A 19,130-nucleotide genomic window follows, 5' to 3' on the forward strand; every position below is an offset into this window, starting at 1 on the left:
CCAACCAACCAACCAACCAACAATCATCTTCTCAAGCAACCACCCAACCAAACAACCAACAATCTTCTCAAGCAACCACCCAACCAAACAACCAACCAACAATCATCTTCTCAAGCAACCACCCAACCACCCAACCCACCAACCAACAACAATCTTCTCAAGCAACCACACAAACCCACCAACCCACGCCAACCAACAATCTTCTCAAGCAACCACCCAACCCACCAACCAACGAACCATCTTCTCAACCACTCAACCAACCACCTGAACCATCATCTCTTTTATTCACCCTTTCAACCAGGGGATGGGGAGTGGGGGCCACAACGAGACAAAGCCTATGACGTCACACCCCCCCCCCGATGACCTCATCTTTTACCCGGCCCCTTGGCGATGCTCCGTTGGATGAACTTCATGGGCAGCCCCTCGTGGACCACCATGCAGACGTAGTTCGTCCCCCTGTCCCATTCGTCCCTCGGCACCCCCAAGCGGCTGTACAGGAAGTACGACCCCTCCCCCGGCCCCGCCCCCTTTCCTTTTGGGGGGGCATGACGTCATAGGCCCCCCTATCCAGGGTCTCCTGGTTCTTCTGCCACTCCACCGACACGTCCTCGGGGTAGAAGCCGCGCAGCAGGCAGGTCAAGGTCAAGGTGCGCTGGGAGCTGCTCACTTCCTCGGGGGGGGGGCGGCAGGAGGAAGACGCTGGGGGCCGAGCGCTTGCCTGGGGGGGGAGGAGGAAGTGGGGGGTTATGGGGGGGAAATGGGGTGGGGGAGATGGGGGGGAAATAGGGGGGAGATGGGAGGGAAATAGGGGGGGAGATGGGGGGGGATGGGGGAGGGATGGGGGGAATTGGGGGGAGTGGGGGGGGACAAATGGGGATGGGGGAAAACGGGGGGAAATGGGGGGGAAAGGGAAGGAAAAAATGGGGATGGGGGGAAATGGGGAGGGAACAAATGGGAGTGGGAGGAAATGGGGGGGAAATGGGGTGGGGGGAGATGGGAAGGAAATGGGGGGAGATGGGGGGGAATGGGGAGGGAATGGGGGGGAATGGGGGGGAATAAATGGGGATGGGGGAAATGGGGAGGAATGGGGAGAGAATGGGGGGAAATGGGGGGGGAAATGGGGTGGGGGGAGATGGGAAGGAAATAGGGGGGAGATGGGAGGGAATGGGGAAGGAATGGGGGGAATTGGGGGGAATGGGGGGGGACAAATGGGGATGGGGGAAATGGGGAGGAAATGGGGAGAGAACGGGGGGAAATAGGGGGGAAATGGGGTGGGAACCGGGGGAAATGGGAGGGAATGGGGGGAAATGGGGAGGAAATGGGGAGAGTGGGGAGGAAATGGGGGAAAATGACGCAGAATTAGGGGGAAATGGGGAAAAATGAGGTGGAAACCGTGGGAATGGGGGGCAACGGGGTGGAAATAGGGGGCAACGAGGTGGAAATAGGGGGCAACGAGGTGGAAATAGGGAGCAACGGGGTGGAAATGGGCAGAAATGGGGAGGAAATGGGTGGAAAACACGGAGAAAGGGGGGAAATAGGGAGGAAATAAAGGGGGAAACGCCCCACTCTGTGTGTCCCCCACCTCCCCGAGACACCCCCCGGTGTCCCCAAGGGGTCCCCCCGCCCCTCCCCCGCCACCTACCGGGCCGTTTGGTGAGGGAGCGGCTGATGGGGGCGGGGAGCTCGGCGTGCCGCACGCTGCACGTGAACTTCTCGCCGGCCTCCCAGTCCCTGGTGGCCACTGGGACCTCGCTGGTGGCCGTGAAGGTGCCGTTGAACTGGGCCTTGAGCTCGGGGACGCTGGGGTGCAGGGTCCCGCCGCGCTCGCGGGTCCAGGACACCACCAGGCCCTCGTCACTGGGCAAACTGGTGACCATGCAGCGGAGCTTGGGGTTCTGGGACACGTAGAGTTCCGCGGGGGACGGGGGGAGGACGAAGAGGCGGATGGAGGTGGCGTCTACCGGGGCTCCTGGAGGGGGGACGGGGATGGGACGGTAAGCTTGAGGAGGTGGCGTCACCCCCAGAGTGACGTGGGGGCAAGATGAGGGGGTGGGGACCCCAAAACCCAATGTTGGGTCAAGCCAAGGAGATGCCACCATCCAAAACCCAACGTTGGGTCAAGGCAAGGAGGTGTCGCCACCCAAAATCCAATGTTGGGTCAAGCCAAGGAGATACCACCACCCAAACCCAACATTGGGTCAAGGCAAGGAGATGCCACTACCCGAAACCCAACGTTGGGTCAAGCCAAGGAGATGCCACCAGCAATAACCCAATGTTGGGTCAAGCCAAGGAGGTGTCACCAGCAATAACCCAATGTTGGGTCAAGCCAAGGAGATGCCACCATCCAAAACCCAACGTTGGGTCAAGCCAAGGAGATGCCACCAGCAATAACCCAACATTGGGTCAAGGCAAGGAGGTGCCACCACCCAAAACCCAGCGTTGGGTCAAGCCAAGGAGATGTCACCTCCCAAACCCAATGTTGGGTCAAGCCAAGGAGATGCCACCACCCAAAACCCAACATTGGGTCAAGCCAAGGAGATACCACCACCCAAAATCCGACATTGGGTCAAGGCAAGGAGGTGCCACCACCCAAACCCCATGTTGGGTCAAGCCAAGGAGATGTCACCTCCCAAACCCAATTTTGGGTCAAGTCAAGGAGGTGCCACCACCCTAACCCCATGTTGGGTCAAGCCAAGGAGATGTCAGCATCAATAACCCAACATTGGGTCAAGCCAAGGAGGTGCCACCACCCAAAACCCAACGTTGGGTCAAGCCAAGGAGATGCCACCACCCAAACCCCATGTTGGGTCAAGCCAAGGAGGTGTCACCAGCAATAACCCAACGTTGAGTCAAGCCAAGGAGGTGCCACCACCCCAAACCCAACACTGGGTCAAACCCTAGAGATGCCACCAGCGATAACCCAACTTGGGGACAACCCCCTGGAGATGCCACCACCGTGATGTCATCGTGACGTCACTCACCCAGACACTTGTGTCCTGTGACCTCCTGGACTTGGCCGGACGCCGGGTGGGTGACGCGGCAGCTGTAGGTGCTCTCCCTCCATTCCTCCAACGTGACGGTGAGCCTGGACCCCGTGCGGTAGGTGCCGTCCGCCCCCGATTCCAGGGCGTCCAATGGGCGCGAGGGGGCGAGGGCGTGGCCGTCAACCAGCCAATCGATGGCCACGGGGGGCGGGGCGAAGCGGGTGGCTTCGCAGACCAGCTGCACGGAGGTGACGTCGCAGGTGTGGAGGACGGACACGGTGGGGACCTTGGGGACCGCTGGGGATGCAAATGAGATGCAAATGAGATGCAAAAGGAGGTGGAGGGAGTGTGGGTCATGGGAGCACAGGGGGGTGCAATTAAGATGCAATTAAGATGCAATTAAGATGCAAATTGTAAGCAAAGGAGGTGGAGCGATCACAGGCCCTGGGTGGGCGGGGAATACAGGGGCGGGGCTGCAAAATGAGATGCAAACGAGATGCAAAATGATATGCAAACTATTTGCAAAGGAGGCGGAGCTATGGCGGGTGCTGGGTGGGCGGGGAGTGCGGGGGCGGGGCTGCAAATGAGACGCAAAGGAGGCGGAGCAATTGTGTGTCTTGGGTGGGAAGCGACATGCAAATGAGATGCAAATAAGATGCAAATTACCGCATTTGACCTCGACGGTCTGGGTGGTGCCGGTGGCCGGGTGGGTCACGGTGCAGCGGCCGCTGTCCCCGGCGCTGTTGACCTTGACCCTGCTCGCCAGGGTCCACCGGCCGTTGGGGTCGCGCAGGGGGGCAAAGGTCAGCGCCGAGGGGGCGGAGGGGGCCCAGGTGACGGTCACCGGGTGGGGGACGAAGTTGGTGACGAGGCAGGCCAGGGTGCAGGGGGACGGCGACAGCGCCCCGCACGCCCGGAGCGGGAACAGCGACGGCGACGCCGCCGGGGCTGCGGGGACACAGGAACACCGGTCAGGGGGACATAAAGAACAGGGGTCAGGGGGACGAGGAACAGGGGGGGACACAGGAACAGGGGTCAGGGGGACGAGGAACGGGGAGACACAAGGAACAGGGGGACAAAGAACAAGGAACAGGGGTCAGGGGGACGAGGAACGGGGGGACACAAGGAACAGGGGTCAGGGGGACGAGGAATGGGGAGACACAAGGAACAGGGGGACAAAGAACAAGGAACAGGGGTCAGGGGGACGAAGAAAGGGGGGGACACAAAGAACAGGAGTCAGGGGGACCAGGAACGGGGCGGGACACAAAGAACAGGGGTCAGGGGGAGAAAGAACAGGGGGGGACACGAGGAACAGGGGTCAGGGGGAGAAGGAACAGGGGGACACAAGGAACGGGGTCGGGGGGGGGGACAAGGAACAGGGGGACACAAGGAACGGGGTGGGGGGGGACACAAAGAACAGGGGTCGGGGGGACAAGGAACAGAAGTCGGGGGGACAAGGAACAGGGGGGACAAAGAACAGGGGGGACACAAAGAACAGGGGTTGGGGGGACGAAGAACAGAGGGACACAAAGAACGGGGTGGGGGGGGACACAAGGAACGGGGGGGACACAAGGAACGGGGGGGACACAAAGAACAGGGGGGACAAAGAACAGGGGGGGACACAAAGAACAGGGGTTGGGGGGACAAGGAACAGGGGAGGACACAAGGAACAAGGGTCAGGGGGACAAGGAACGGGGGGGACACAACGAACAGGGGTCGGGGGGACAAGGAACAGGGGGGGACACAAAGAACAGGGGGGACACAAAGAACCGGGGGGGAACAGGAACAGGGGGGTCACAAAGAACAGGGGTCGAGGGGACAAGGAACAGGGGGGGACACAAAGAACAGGGGGACACAAAGAACAGAGGTCGGGGGTCACAACAAATAATGGGGGGAAATAACAAATAATGGAGGAAATAAACACTTTGTGTTATAAAAGCAACTTTACAGGAAACCCCAACATTTGGGGGCCCTTTTTTGGGGTGAAACACCCATTTTGGGACCCGGTTTGGGCAGGTAAGACCTATTTTTTCATTTAGGGAAACATTTTTGGGGGAAAAACCCCAATTTTGGGGGGAAAAAACCCAATTTTGGGGCCCATTATCTGGGGCAAAATGGTTTTGGGGGGAGCAATTTTTAGCACCATTTTTTGGGGGGAGCACCCAATTTTGGGGGGAAATGGGGCACCCATGGGCGCCCCAAGGGACCCAAGGGAGCCCCAGAATTCCCTCCTGGCACCCAAGAGCACTCGGGGACCCCAAACCCCCAGGGGACCCCAAAGTCCCGCTCTGCACCTCGAGGGCACCCATGAGCACCCTAAGAACACCCCATGGGCACCCCAAAACCTACCTGGGCACCCCAAGGGTCCCATGAGCACCCAGGGCACCCCAAAACCTACCTGAGCACCCCAAGGGTCCCATGAGCACCCAGGGGACCCCAAAACCCCGCTGGGGACCCTATGGTTCCCATGAGCACCCAGGGGACCCCAAAACCTACCTGAGCACCCCGAGGGTCCCATGAGCACCCAGGGCACCCCAAAACCTACCTGAGCACCCCAAGGGTCCCATGAGCACCCAGGGGACCCCAAAACCTACCTGGGCACCCCAGGGGTCCCATGAGCACCCAGGGGCACCCATGAGCACCCCAAAACCTACCTGGGCACCCCAAGGGTCCCATGAGCACCCACAGCACCCCAAAACCTACCTGAGCACCCCAGGGGTCCCATGAGCACCCAGGGGACCCCAAAACCCCTCTGGGCACCCCAAGGGTCCCATGAGCACCCATGGGACCCTAAAACCTACCTGGGCACCCCAAGGGTCCCATGGGCACCCAGGGCACCCCAAAACCTAATTGAGTACCCGGAGGGTCCCATGGGCACCCAGGGGACCCCAAAACCTACCTGAGCACCCCAAGGGTCCCATGAGCACCCACAGCACCCCAAAACTTCGCTGGGGACCCAAGGGTCCCAGGAGCACCCAGGGGACCCACTGACATCCCAAGGGTCCCATGAGCACCCATGGGCACCCAGGGTACCCCAAAACCTACCTGGGCACCCCAAGGATCCCATGGGCACCCAGGGCACCCCAAAGCCCCACTGACACCTCAAGGGTCCCATGAGCACCCAGGGCACCCCAAAACCCCTCTGGGCACCCCAAGGGTCCCATGGGCACCCAGGGCACCCCAAAACCTAATTGAGTACCCGGAGGGTCCCATGAGCACCCAGGGGACCCCAAAACCTACCTGAGCACCCCAAGGGTCCCATGAGCACCCAGGGGACCCCAAAACCCCGCTGGGGACCTTATGGTTCCCATGAGCACCCAGGGGACCCCAAAACCTACCTGAGCACCCCGAGGGTCCCATGAGCACCCAGGGCACCCCAAAACCTACCTGAGCACCCCAAGGGTCCTATGAGCACCCATGGGCACCCAAAACCTACCTGGGCACCCCAGCGGTCCCATGGGCATCCATGAGCACCCCAAAACCTACCTGAGCACCCCAAGGGTCCCATGAGCACCCAGGGGACCCCACAACCCCACTGGGGACCCTATGGTTCCCATGAGCACCCAGGGGACCCCAAAACCTACCTGGGCACCCCAAGGGTCCCATGAGCACCCAGGGCACCCCAAAACCTACCTGGGCACCCCAGGGGTCCCATGAGCACCCAGGGGCACCCATGAGCACCCCAAAACCTACCTGGGCACCCCAAGGGTCCCATGAGCACCCAGGGGACCCCAAAGCCCCACTGGCACCTCAGGGGTCCCATGAGCACCCAGGGCACCCCAAAACCCCAATGGAACCCCAAGGGTCCCATGAGCACCCAGGGGACCCCAAAACCCCGCTGGGGACCCTAAGGTTCCCATGAGCACCCAGGGCACCCCAAAACCTACCTGAGCACCCCAAGGGTCCCATGAGCACCCAGGGGACCCCAAAACCTACCTGGGCACCCCAAGGGTCCCATGGGCACCCAGGGGACCCCAAAACCTACCTGGGCACCCCGAGGGTCCCATGAGCACCCAGGGCACCCCAAAACCCCGCTGGGCATTCTAAGGGTCCCATGATCACCTCAAAACCCACTGACATCCCAAGGGTCCCATGAGCACCCATGGGCACCCATGAGCACCCCAAAACCTACCTGGGCACCCCAAGGGTCCCATGAGCACCCAGGGGACCCCAAAACCTACCTGGGCACCCCAAGGGTCCCATGAGCACCCAGGGCACCCCAAAACCCCACTGGAACCCCAAGGGTCCCATGAGCACCCAGGGGACCCCAAAACCCCTCTGGGCACCCCAAGGGTCCCATGAGCACCCAGGGGACCCCAAAACCTACCTGGGCACCCCAAGGGTCCCATGAGCACCCAGGGGACCCCAAAACCCCCTTGACCCCTCAAGGGTCCCATGAGCACCCAGGGGACCTCAGAACCTACCTGGGCACCCCAAGGGTCCCATGGGCACCCAGAGGACCCCAAAACCCCCTTGACCCCTCAAGGGTCCCATGAGCACCCAGGGGACCCCAAAACCTACCTGGGCACCCCAAGGGTCCCATGAGCACCCAGGGGACCCCAAAACCTACATGGTCACCCCAAGGGTCCCATGAGCACCCCAAAACCTCATTGACACCTCAAGGGTCCCATGAGCACCCACAGCACCCCAAAACCTCACTGTCACCCCAAGGGTCCCATGAGCACCCCAAAACCTACATGGTCACCCCAAGGGTCCCATGAGCACCCAGGGGACCCCAAAACCCCGCTGGGGACCCTAAGGTTCCCATGAGCACCCACAGCACCCCAAAACCTACATGGTCACCCCAAGGGTCCCATGAGCACCCAGGGCACCCCAAAGCCCCACTGGCACCCCAAGGGTCCCATGGACGCCCCAAAACCTACCTGAGCACTCCAAGGGTCAGACGAGCACCCATGAGCACCCCAAAACTCCGCTGGGCACCCCAAGGGTCCCAGGGCACCCCCAAAACCCCAAGGGTATGCTTAGGGCACCCATGTGAATACTAAGGACACCCCAAAACCCCCCTGGGCACCCCAAGGTGCCTCTTTACACCCTAAGAGCACCCAGGGTACCCCATATCCCCATGGGCACCCCAAAGCACCCTAAGAGCACCCATGTGCACCCCAAAACCTACTTGGGCACCCCAAGGGCACCCCAAAAATTCCTCTGGGCACCCAAGGTACCTCTTTGCACCCCAAAATTTCCCTGAGCACCCCAAAGCCCCATGGGCACCCCAAAAATCCCCAGAGCACCCATGGGTGCCCTAATGACCCCAAAGGGCACCCAAGAGCACCCAGGGGACCCCAACACCCCCATCCAAAAAAGGGACCCAGGCGTCCGGGCCCCTTACCTGCCCCATGGCGCCGCTGCCTCCTGCTGCCCCACAAGCGGCTCCTGACCCACAGCCTCGCCTCCTCCCCCCCAGGCCCCGCCCCACAGCGCCCCTCCCCCACCCCACCCCCATCCCAACTGCCCCACAGCGCCCCCTGGTGACCCATAAGTGCACCACGGTGACCCATAAGTGCACCATGGCGACCCATAAGTGCCCCACAGCGCCCCCCTAGAGACCCATAAGTGCCCCACAGCGTCCCAGAACTGATCCGTAGTGACCCACAACTGCCCCACAGTGTCCCCATAAGTGCCCCCCAGCACCTTCCAACTGCCCCACAGTGACCCCGTAAGTGCCCCACAGCACCCCCCTAGAGACCCATAAGTGCCCCACAGCATCCCAGAACTGACCCGTAGTGACCCATAACTGCCCCACAGCACCCCCATAAGTCCTCCGCAGCACCCCCTGGTGACCCACAACTGCCCCACAGAGCCCCTGTAAGTGCCCCACAGTGACCCCCTAGAGACCCACAACCGCCCCATAGCGCCCCACAAGCGCCCCATAGCGCCCCACAGACACCGACATCCCCAAGCAGCTCCAGGTTTATTGGGGGAGAGAACCAACATTTTTGGGTGAAAAACAGGGATTTTGGGGCTGGGGGCTTCAGACCCCCTCCCTGATGACGTCACAGTGGGCGTGGCCGGGGCGGGGCCGAAGGGCCAAGATGGCGGCGACCAACCACTTGACCTTGAGGAGGGGGACAAAAAGAGGGGGGGGACAGGAAGTGACATCAGGATGGTGGCACCTCCACCATCTCCCCGCTCTGTAGCCCCGCCTGCGATGACGTCATCGATGACGTCACGGCGGTGCCCCGCCCTCCCACAGGCGCCACAGCGCCCCCCCCGCCCCCGCGATGATGTCATCGCGGGTGATGACGTCATCGCGCGGCCCCACCTTGAGGAAGGTGACGGTGGCCCCGTAGGTGACGCTGAGGAGGAAGAGGGTGATGAAGAGGCCGAGGGCCACGTCCAGACCCTCGAGGTCGAGGGCGTCGTCCTCCGGGGGGGCGCCGGGCGGGAGCGTCAGCCCTGGGGGGACAGAGCACCAGGGGCCTCCTGGGACCTTCTGGAACCTTCTCCATCCACCTCCATCCACCTCCATCCACCTCCATCCACCTCCATCCACCTCCATCCACCTCCATCCACCTCCATCCACCTCCATCCACCTCCATCCACCTCCATCCATCTATCTCCCACCTTAGACCTTCTAGAACCTTCCCCATCCATCATCTCCAACCATCTCCAACCATCTCCAACCATCTCCAACCATCTCCAACCATCTCCAACCATCTCCAACCATCTCCAACCATCTCCCACCTTAGACCTTCTAGAACCTTCCCCATCCATCATGTCCAACCATCTCCAACCATCTCCCACCTTAGACCTTCTAGAACCTTCCCCATCCATCATCTCCAACCATGTCCAACCATCTCCAACCATCTCCCACCTTAGACCTTCTAGAACCTTCCCCATCCATCATGTCCAACCATGTCCAACCATCTCCAACCATCTCCCACCTTAGACCTTCTAGAACCTTCCCCATCCATCATGTCCAACCATGTCCAACCATGTCCAACCATCTCCAACCATCTCCCACCTTAGACCTTCTAGAACCTTCTCCATCCATCATGTCCAACCATGTCCAACCATGTCCAACCATCTCCCACCTTAGACCTTCTAGAACCTTCCTCATCCATCATCTCCAACCATCTCCAACCATGTCCAACCATCTCCCACCTTAGACCTTCTAGAACCTTCCCCATCCATCATGTCCAACCATGTCCAACCATCTCCAACCATCTCCCACCTTAGACCTTCTAGAACCTTCCCCATCCATCATGTCCAACCATGTCCAACCATGTCCAACCATCTCCAACCATCTCCCACCTTAGACCTTCTAGAACCTTCCCCATCCATCATGTCCAACCATGTCCAACCATGTCCAACCATCTCCCACCTTAGACCTTCTAGAACCTTCCTCATCCATCATCTCCAACCATGTCCAACCATCTCCAACCATCTCCCACCTTAGACCTTCTAGAACCTTCCCCATCCATCATGTCCAACCATGTCCAACCATGTCCAACCATCTCCCACCTTAGACCTTCTAGAACCTTCCCCATCCATCATGTCCAACCATGTCCAACCATCTCCCACCTTAGACCTTCTAGAACCTTCCCCATCCATCATCTCCAACCATGTCCAACCATCTCCAACCATCTCCAACCATCTCCCACCTTAGACCTTCTAGAACCTTCCCCATCCATCATGTCCAACCATGTCCAACCATGTCCAACCATCTCCAACCATCTCCCACCTTAGACCTTCTAGAACCTTCCTCATCCATCATCTCCAACCATCTCCAACCATGTCCAACCATCTCCCACCTTAGACCTTCTAGAACCTTCCCCATCCATCATGTCCAACCATGTCCAACCATGTCCAACCATCTCCAACCATCTCCCACCTTAGACCTTCTAGAACCTTCCCCATCCATCATGTCCAACCATGTCCAACCATCTCCAACCATCTCCCACCTTAGACCTTCTAGAACCTTCTCCATCCATCATGTCCAACCATGTCCAACCATCTCCCACCTTAGACCTTCTAGAACCTTCCCCATCCATCATGTCCAACCATCTCCAACCATCTCCAACCATCTCCCACCTTAGACCTTCTAGAACCTTCCCCATCCATCATGTCCAACCATCTCCAACCATGTCCAACCATCTCCCACCTTAGACCTTCTAGAACCTTCCCCATCCATCATGTCCAACCATCTCCAACCATCTCCCACCTTAGACCTTCTAGAACCTTCCCCATCCATCATGTCCAACCATCTCCAACCATGTCCAACCATCTCCAACCATCTCCCACCTTAGACCTTCTAGAACCTTCCCCATCCATCATGTCCAACCATGTCCAACCATCTCCAACCATCTCCCACCTTAGACCTTCTAGAACCTTCTCCATCCATCATGTCCAACCATGTCCAACCATCTCCAACCATCTCCCACCTTAGACCTTCTAGAACCTTCCTCATCCATCATCTCCAACCATCTCCAACCATGTCCAACCATCTCCCACCTTAGACCTTCTAGAACCTTCCCCATCCATCATGTCCAACCATGTCCAACCATGTCCAACCATCTCCCACCTTAGACCTTCTAGAACCTTCCCCATCCATCATGTCCAACTATCTCCAACCATCTCCCACCTTAGACCTTCTAGAACCTTCCCCATCCATCATGTCCAACCATGTCCAACCATCTCCAACCATCTCCCACCTTAGACCTTCTAGAACCTTCCCCATCCATCATGTCCAACCATGTCCAACCATCTCCAACCATCTGCCACCTTCGACCTTCTAGAACCTTCCCCATCCATCATGTCCAACCATCTCCAACCATCTCCAACCATCTGCCACCTTCGACCTTCTAGAACCTTCCCCATCCATCATGTCCAACCATCTCCAACCATCTCCAACCATCTGCCACCTTCGACCTTCTAGAACCTTCTCCAACCGTCTCCTTCAAGGACCCATCTCCATCCACCTCCATCCACCTCCATCCACCTCCATCCACCTCCATCCACCTCCATCCACCTCCATCCACCTCCATCCACCTCCAACCACCTCCAACCATCTCCCACCTTAGACTTTCTAGAACCTTCTCCAACCATCTCCTTCAAGGACCCACCTTGGACCTTCTAGAACCTTCTCCAACCATCTCCAACCATCTCCCACCTTCTCCAACCATCTCCTTCAAGGTCCCGCCTTGGACCTTCTAGAACCTTCTCCAACCATCTCCCCCCCTTCTCCTTCAGGGTCCCACCTTGGACCTTTTCCAACCATGTCATCCAAGGTCCCACCTTGGACCTTCTAGAACCTTCTCCAACCATCTCCCACCTTCTCCTTCAAGGTCCCACCTTGGACCTTCTAGAACCTTCTCCCAACCTTCTCCAACCCGCTCCAACCATCTCCTTCAAGGTCCCACCTTGGACCTTCTCCAACCTTCTCCAGCGATCTCCCACCTTCTCCTTCAAGGACCCATCTCCATCTTAGACCTTTAGAACCACCTCCAACCTTCTCCAATATGGTCCCACTTCCACCTCGGACCTTCTCCCACCATTTCCTCCAAGGTCCCATCTCCATCTTGGACCTTCAGAACCACCTCCAACCTTCTCCAACATGGTCCCAGCTCCACCTTGGACCTTGTCCCACCTCCCTCTTGTCCCCAAGAGACACCACCACATCACAACCACCTTCTGGTGGCCACCGCTTGTCACCGCTTGCGACTTTATTGACTCTTTGCCTCACAAAGGTCTTCTCCAACGTGGTGGGACCTCATTTACCGGGGTTCTTCTGCGCTTGACGTTGGGCCATCTTCAAGGTCAACCCTTCGTGGACAACCAAGCAGCTGTAGATGTCTCCAGCCAACCAGCTGCTCTTGGGGACCCTCATCTTGCTGTAGGCGAAGAAGGTGACCTCCTGGGTGCCGTCACGGAGCGGGGGGGTGGTGACGTAGGTGTCCACGGGGACATCCTGGTGGTTCTTCAACCATCGGACCTCCAGGTTGTCCGGGTGGAAACGGTGGATCAGGCAGGTCAAGGTCAGCGTGGGGTGCTGGAGCTCCTCGGGGTGCGGGGGGAGGAGGAAGATGAGGGGGGCCGTGACCTTCCCTGGGGAGGAGAAGATGGAGAAGGTTTGTGGTGGGACCAAGGACCTGGAGAAGGCTCATGGTGGGACCAAAGATCTGGAGAAGGCTCTTGGTGGAACCAAAGATCTGGAGAAGGTTTGTGGTGGAACCAAAGATCTGGAGAAGGTTTGTGGTGGAACCAAAGATCTGGAGAAGGCTCGTGGTGGAACCAAAGATCTGGAGAAGGTTTGTGGTGGGACCAAAGATCTGGAGAAGTTTTTGGGTGGTGGGACCAAAGATCTGGAGGTTTGTGGTGGGACCAAAGATCTGGGGAAGGTTCGAGGTGGAACCAAAGATCTGGAGAAGGCTCGTGGTGGAACCAAAGATCTGGGGAAGGTTTGGGGTGGAACCAAAGTTCTGGGGAAGGTTTGGGGTGGTGGGACCAAGGACCCAGAGAAGGTTCGTGGTGGAACCAAAGATCTGGAGAAGGTTTGTGGTGGGACCAAGGACCCGGAGAAGACTCGTGGTGGAACCCAATGTCTGGGGAAGGTTTGGTGTGGTGGGGTCAAAGGTCTGGAGAAGGTTTGGGCTGATGGGACCAAAGGTCTGGAGAAGGTTCATGATGGGATAGAAGATCTGGAGAGGGTTTTGGGTGGTGGGACCAAAGGTCTGGAGAAGGTCCATGATGGGATAGAAGATCTGGAGAAGGTTTTGGGTGGTGGGACCGAAGGTCTGGAGAAGGTTCCTGATGGGACAGAAGATCTGGAGAAGCTTTGGGGTGGAGCCCAAGGTCTGGAGAAGGTTCCTGGTGGTGGGATGGGGTGGGATCGGCCAGAGGAGAAGACAACCCACCTGAACCTCTCACGATGGTCCTGTTGAGGGGCACCAGAAGATCACGGTGGCCCACGCGACACGTGAAGCGTTCTCCGGCCTCCCAGTCGTCGGTGGAGATCCTCAAGGTGCTGGTGGCCGTCAAGGTGCCGTTGACTTCTTCTCTCAGGTCCAACATGTCCGGGCTGAGGACACCGGGGGTGGTTTTGGTCCAGGAGAGCTGGAGGTCAAGGTCGCTGGGGAGGTTGGTGACCACGCAGCGCAGGTTGGGCTGGCGGGTGACGTAGAGGTCGCCAACGGTGGGCGGGAGGACGTGGAGGGCGATGTGCTTGGGGTTGAGTTTCTCCAGACCTGGAGGAGAAGGTCAAGAGGATCTTCTGGGTGGTGAGGTGGGACCTTCTCCATGGTGAGATCAATTATGGGACCTCCTGGGGTGGTGGGACCAACTGTGGGACCTTCTCCATGGTGGGACCAACTATAGGACCTTCTGGGGTGGTGGGAGCAACTGTGGGACCTTCTCCATGGTGGGATCAACTATGGGACCTTCTCCATGGTGAGATCAACCATGGGACCTCCTGGAGTGGGGGGACCAACTGTGGGACCTTCTCCATGGTGGGACCAACTGTGGGACCTTCTGGGGGGGTGGGACCAACTGTGGGACCTTCTGGGGTGGTGGGACCAACTATGGGACCTTCTAGGGTGGTTGCACCATGGTCATGGGACCTTCTCCTGATGCTACAATGACCATGGGACCTTCTGCTGGTGCCACCAACAATGGCCATGGGACCTTCTCAGGTGGTGGGGTGGGACCTTCTCCATGGTGGCATCAACCATGGGACCTTCTGGGGGGGTGGGACCAACTGTGGGACCTCCTGGGATGGTGGGACCCCCATGGGACCTTCTCCTGGTGGCACCACCTATGGTCATGGGACCTTTTTGGGTGGTTGGGTGGGACCTTGTCCATGGTGGGACCTTCTGGGGTGGTGGGACCATGGTGGTGCCACCTTCTCCCTTGCTGTCCCCACCCCTTGATGACGTCACCTGTGCAGAAGCGGGCGTGGCCAACAGTGACCAATCCGGAGGGCGGGTGCTTGACGCGGCAGCTGAAGCTCCGCCCCTCCAGCCACTCCTCCCGGGTCACGTTGGTCCTGCTGCTGGCCCAATAGGTGGCGCCGCCATCTTCTTCGCGCCGCGGCGCCATGGCGGTGGCGGTCATGTGACCGGGGGCGCCGTCCACCAACCAATCAACTTCCACGGTGGGCGGGGAGAAGCCGGTGATGATGCAGAGAAGCTCCACGGTGTCTTCTCCACCAATGGTGGGGCGGCAGGAGGTGCTGGACAGGACTTGGACCTCCGGGGGCACCGTGGGGCCTTGACAAGCTGTGGGGCAAGAAGTTGTGGGGCTGGAGGTGGGATCTATGGGGCAGGAGAAGACCTGGGAGGAGTTCTGGGGTCTGGATGGACCACTTGTGGGGCTTGAGGAACATCTGGACCCATGGAAGGATCTATGGGGCAGGAGGGACCTGCCATGGGAGAAGGTTCCTTGAGGAACATCTCAGCCCCACAGACAGATCTATGGGGTGGGAGAAGATCTGAGACCAGTTATGGGGCCTGGAAAGACCTCCCATGGGCCTGTGGGGCTTGAGGAACATCTGGACCCATGGAAGGATCTATGGGGCAGGAGGAACAGCCAATGGGAGAAGATTCTGTCTTTGCAGAACATCACCCCATTGGCCAATCTATGGGGTGGGAGGAGATCTGAGCCCACTTATGGGGCAGGAGAAGACCCTACACGACTTGTAGGGCAGAAGGACCTCCCACGGGAGAAGGTTCCTTGAGGAACATCTCAGCCCCATAGACAGATCTATGGGGCGGGAGAAGATCTGAGACCACTTATGGGGCCCAGGGCCCCTCCCCCTCCCCCCCCCGTTACCTTTGATCTCCTTGACCACGTGGGTGCCGGTGGGGGGATGGGCCAGGCGGCACTTGTGGGTCTGGCCGTGGGGCAGACGCAGGTGAGAGACGAAGAGAACGGGAGCGAGAGAGTCCGTGGTGATTGGGTGGGTGATGATGACGTCATTGGTGACGTCACTGCCCTCCCAGGTGATGGCGACAGGGGAGGGGGCGAGGACCATACAGGCTGAGGTCAATGGGGCGGCCCCACAGCACGGGGAGAGGGGCAGGAGGATGGGGGGCGAGGGAGCGGCTGTGGGGCAGAGAGAGGGGGAGAGGTCAAGAGATGGCCCTGCCCCATAGATCCCTGCCCCATAGATCTCCCTGCCCTGTGGACCTCTCTGCCCCATAGACTGTCCTGAGCCCACAGCTCCTGCCCCACAGCTCCTACCCCACAGCTCCATCCTCATAGACAGCTCTGCCCCACAGCTCCCTCCAGCCCCATAGCTCCTACCCCACAGCTCCTGATACATAGATCTCCCTGCCCCATGGATCTCTCTGCCCCATAGACTGTCCTGAGCCCACAGCTCCTGCCCCACAGCTCCTGCCCCATAGATCTCCCTGCTACGTGGATCTTTCTGTCCCATAGATTGTCCTGAGCCCACAGCTCCTTCTGCCCCACAGATAACCCTGCCCCACAGATAACCCTGCCCCACAGCTCCTGCCCCACAGCTCCTACCCCACAGCTCCATCCTCATAGACAGCTCTGCCTCACAGCTCCCTCCAGCCCCATAGCTCCTACCCCCCCAGCTTCTGACCCATGGATCTCCCTGCCCCATGGATCTTTCTGCCCCATAGATTGTCCTGAGCCCACAGCTCCTGCCCCACAGCTCCCTCTGCCCCACAGCTCCCTCTGCCCCACAGCTCCCTCTGCCCCACAGCTCCTACCCCACAGCTCCGTCTTCATAGACAGCTCTGCCCCACAGCTCCAGCCCCACACCTCCCCCAGTCCCATAGCTCCTACCCCACAGCTCCTGCCCCATGGATCTCTCTGCCCCATAGATTGTCCTGAGCCCACAGATCCTGCTCCACAGCTCCAGCCCCACAGCTCTCTCTGCCCCACAGCTCCATCCTCATAGAGAGCTCCAGCCCCACAGCTCCTACCCCACAGCTCCATCCTCATAGAGAGCTCTGCCCCACAGCTCCAGCCCCACAGCTCCTACCCCACAGCTCCATCCTCATAGAGAGCTCTGCCCCACAGCTCCAGCCCCACAGCTCCAGCCCCACAGCTCCTACCCCACAGCTCCATCCTCATAGAGAGCTCTGCCCCACAGCTCCAGCCCCACAGCTTCCCCCAGCCCCACAGCTCCAGCCCCACAGCTCCCTCTGTCCCATAGATCTCCCTGCCCCACAGTTCTGTCCTCATAGACAGTTCTGCCCCACAGCTCCAGCCCCACAGCTCCCCCCAGACCCCAGAGAACTGTGCCCCACAGCTCCCCCCAGCCTCATAGCTCCTGCCCCACATCTCCGTCCTCATAGATAGCTCTGCCCCACAGCTCCAGTCCCACAGCTCCCCAGGCCCCACAGCTCCAGCCCCACAGCTCCATCCTCATAGACAGCTCAGCCCCACAGCTCCTGCCCCACAGATCTCCCTGACCCACAGCTCCTACCCCACAGCTCCGTCCTCATAGAGAGCTCAGCCCCACAGCTCCAGCCCCACAGCTCCCCCAGCCCCACAGCTCCTACCCCACAGCTTCTGACCCATAGGTAGCTCTACCCCATAGATCTCCCTGCCCCACAGCTCCCTTTGCCCCACACCAAAGTTTTGGGTTCAATTCCGGCGATTTTGGGCTCAATACCAGAGGGTTTTTTTTAGTTGCTCCCTGGAATTTTGGGGCCAAATTTGGCCTTTTTGGTCCATCCCGGAGCCTCTCGAATTTTGGGGTGAATTCCAGACGTTTTGGGGTCCGGCCTGAAGCTCCTTGAGCCATCCTGGAACTTTTGGGGTGAATTCCAGAGATTTCAGGTCCATTCTGGAGCATCTGGAGCTTTTGGGTCCAAACCGATGATTTTTGGGTCCAAAATGGAGAATTTTGAGTCTGTGATTAAGATTCTTGGGTCCAGAACAAGGATTTTTGGGTCCAAAACATGGAATTCTTGGTCCATGATGGTGATCTGTGGGTCCATAATGTTGATTTTTAGCTCCGTATCATCAAATTTTGGGTCCGCAACGTTGATTTTTGGGTCCAAAATGATGATTTTGGGATCCAAAATGGTGCATCCTGGCTCCAAAATGTTGATTTTTGGGTCCATAAGATCAATTTTTGGGGTCCAAAATGATGATTTCTGGTCCAAAATGGTGAATCGTGGGTCCATAATGTTGATTTTTAGGTCCACGACGTCAGTTTTGGCACCCAAAATGGTGAATTCTGGGTCCAAAATGGAGGATTTTGGGGCCATAAGGTGGATTTTTGGGGCCAAAGTGATGATTTTTGGGTCCGTTTCAGCACTTCGGGCCCTGCGGCTCCTCCCGGGTTCATCCTGGAATCAAAAACCCCCCAGAATAACTGAATTCAACCCAAAAAATCCCCCTCGAGGCGCCGCCCCCGGTGGAAAAAAGTGTCCCCATCCGGCCCTAAATTTGGGTCAATTTCTGCAGAATTTGGTCACGAGGCCTCAGCCTGGATATTCTGTCGCAAAGCCCGGCCTAGAGCTGTTCTAGCAAAGCTCAGCTTTGGCATTGCCCAGCAAAGCCCAGCCTAGAGCTCCCAGCAAAGCTCAGCTTTGGTATTATCCAGGTTCTGGTATAAGTTGGGAACGACCTATAGGAGAGAAGTGGAGGGAAAAGGGACCTGGGGACGGCAGGATGAGCTTGAGAAAGGGGTTTAGTTCTGATACCATCAGGATATACTTGGGGATCATATATATATATAATATATACAGCCATAGCGCCCTGAGAATGGCTGATCTGGGAAGCTAAGCAGGGTCGGGCCCGGTCAGGACTTGGATGGGAGACCATATATATATACACATGTATATATACACGCCCATAGCACCCTGAGAATGGCTGATCTGGGAAGCCAAGCAGGGTCAGGCACGGTCAGTACGCAGATGGGAGACCATATATATATACATATATATATATATGTACACCCATAACACCCTGAGAATGGCTGATGTGGGAAGCTAAGCAGGGTCGGGCCCGGTCAGCACTTGGATGGGAGACCTTGTGGCCAGGAAGCCAATGATATCTGGGGTGGGTTAGAAGGGGGTGGTCAGTAGGTCAGAGAGGTTCTCCTGCCCCTCACATATATATATATATATAGATAGATATCTCTATAATACATACAGCCATAACACCCTGAGAAAGGCTGATGTGGGAAGCTAAGCAGGGTCG

General features: G+C 58.5%; 2 gene segments (V, D, J or C); both read right to left on the bottom strand.

Annotated features, from left to right (window-relative positions):
* Window positions 1–365: 365 nt before the first annotated feature.
* Window positions 366–9,163, bottom strand: LOC308051254 (immunoglobulin heavy constant epsilon-like). The segment is given in 7 exons: window positions 9,119–9,163; window positions 9,003–9,060; window positions 3,651–3,932; window positions 2,982–3,281; window positions 1,643–1,969; window positions 668–718; window positions 366–532 (listed from the first exon to the last, which is right to left on the bottom strand).
* Window positions 9,164–9,171: 8 nt separating this feature from the next.
* LOC308051255 (immunoglobulin heavy constant gamma 2A-like) lies at window positions 9,172–15,975 on the bottom strand. The segment is given in 5 exons: window positions 15,774–15,975; window positions 14,882–15,220; window positions 13,862–14,191; window positions 12,726–13,052; window positions 9,172–9,401 (listed from the first exon to the last, which is right to left on the bottom strand).
* Window positions 15,976–19,130: the final 3,155 nt, after the last annotated feature.

The sequence above is a fragment of the Nesoenas mayeri genome, assembly GCF_963082525.1.
Source record: "Nesoenas mayeri genome assembly, chromosome: 35".
NCBI lineage: Eukaryota > Metazoa > Chordata > Aves > Columbiformes > Columbidae > Nesoenas > Nesoenas mayeri.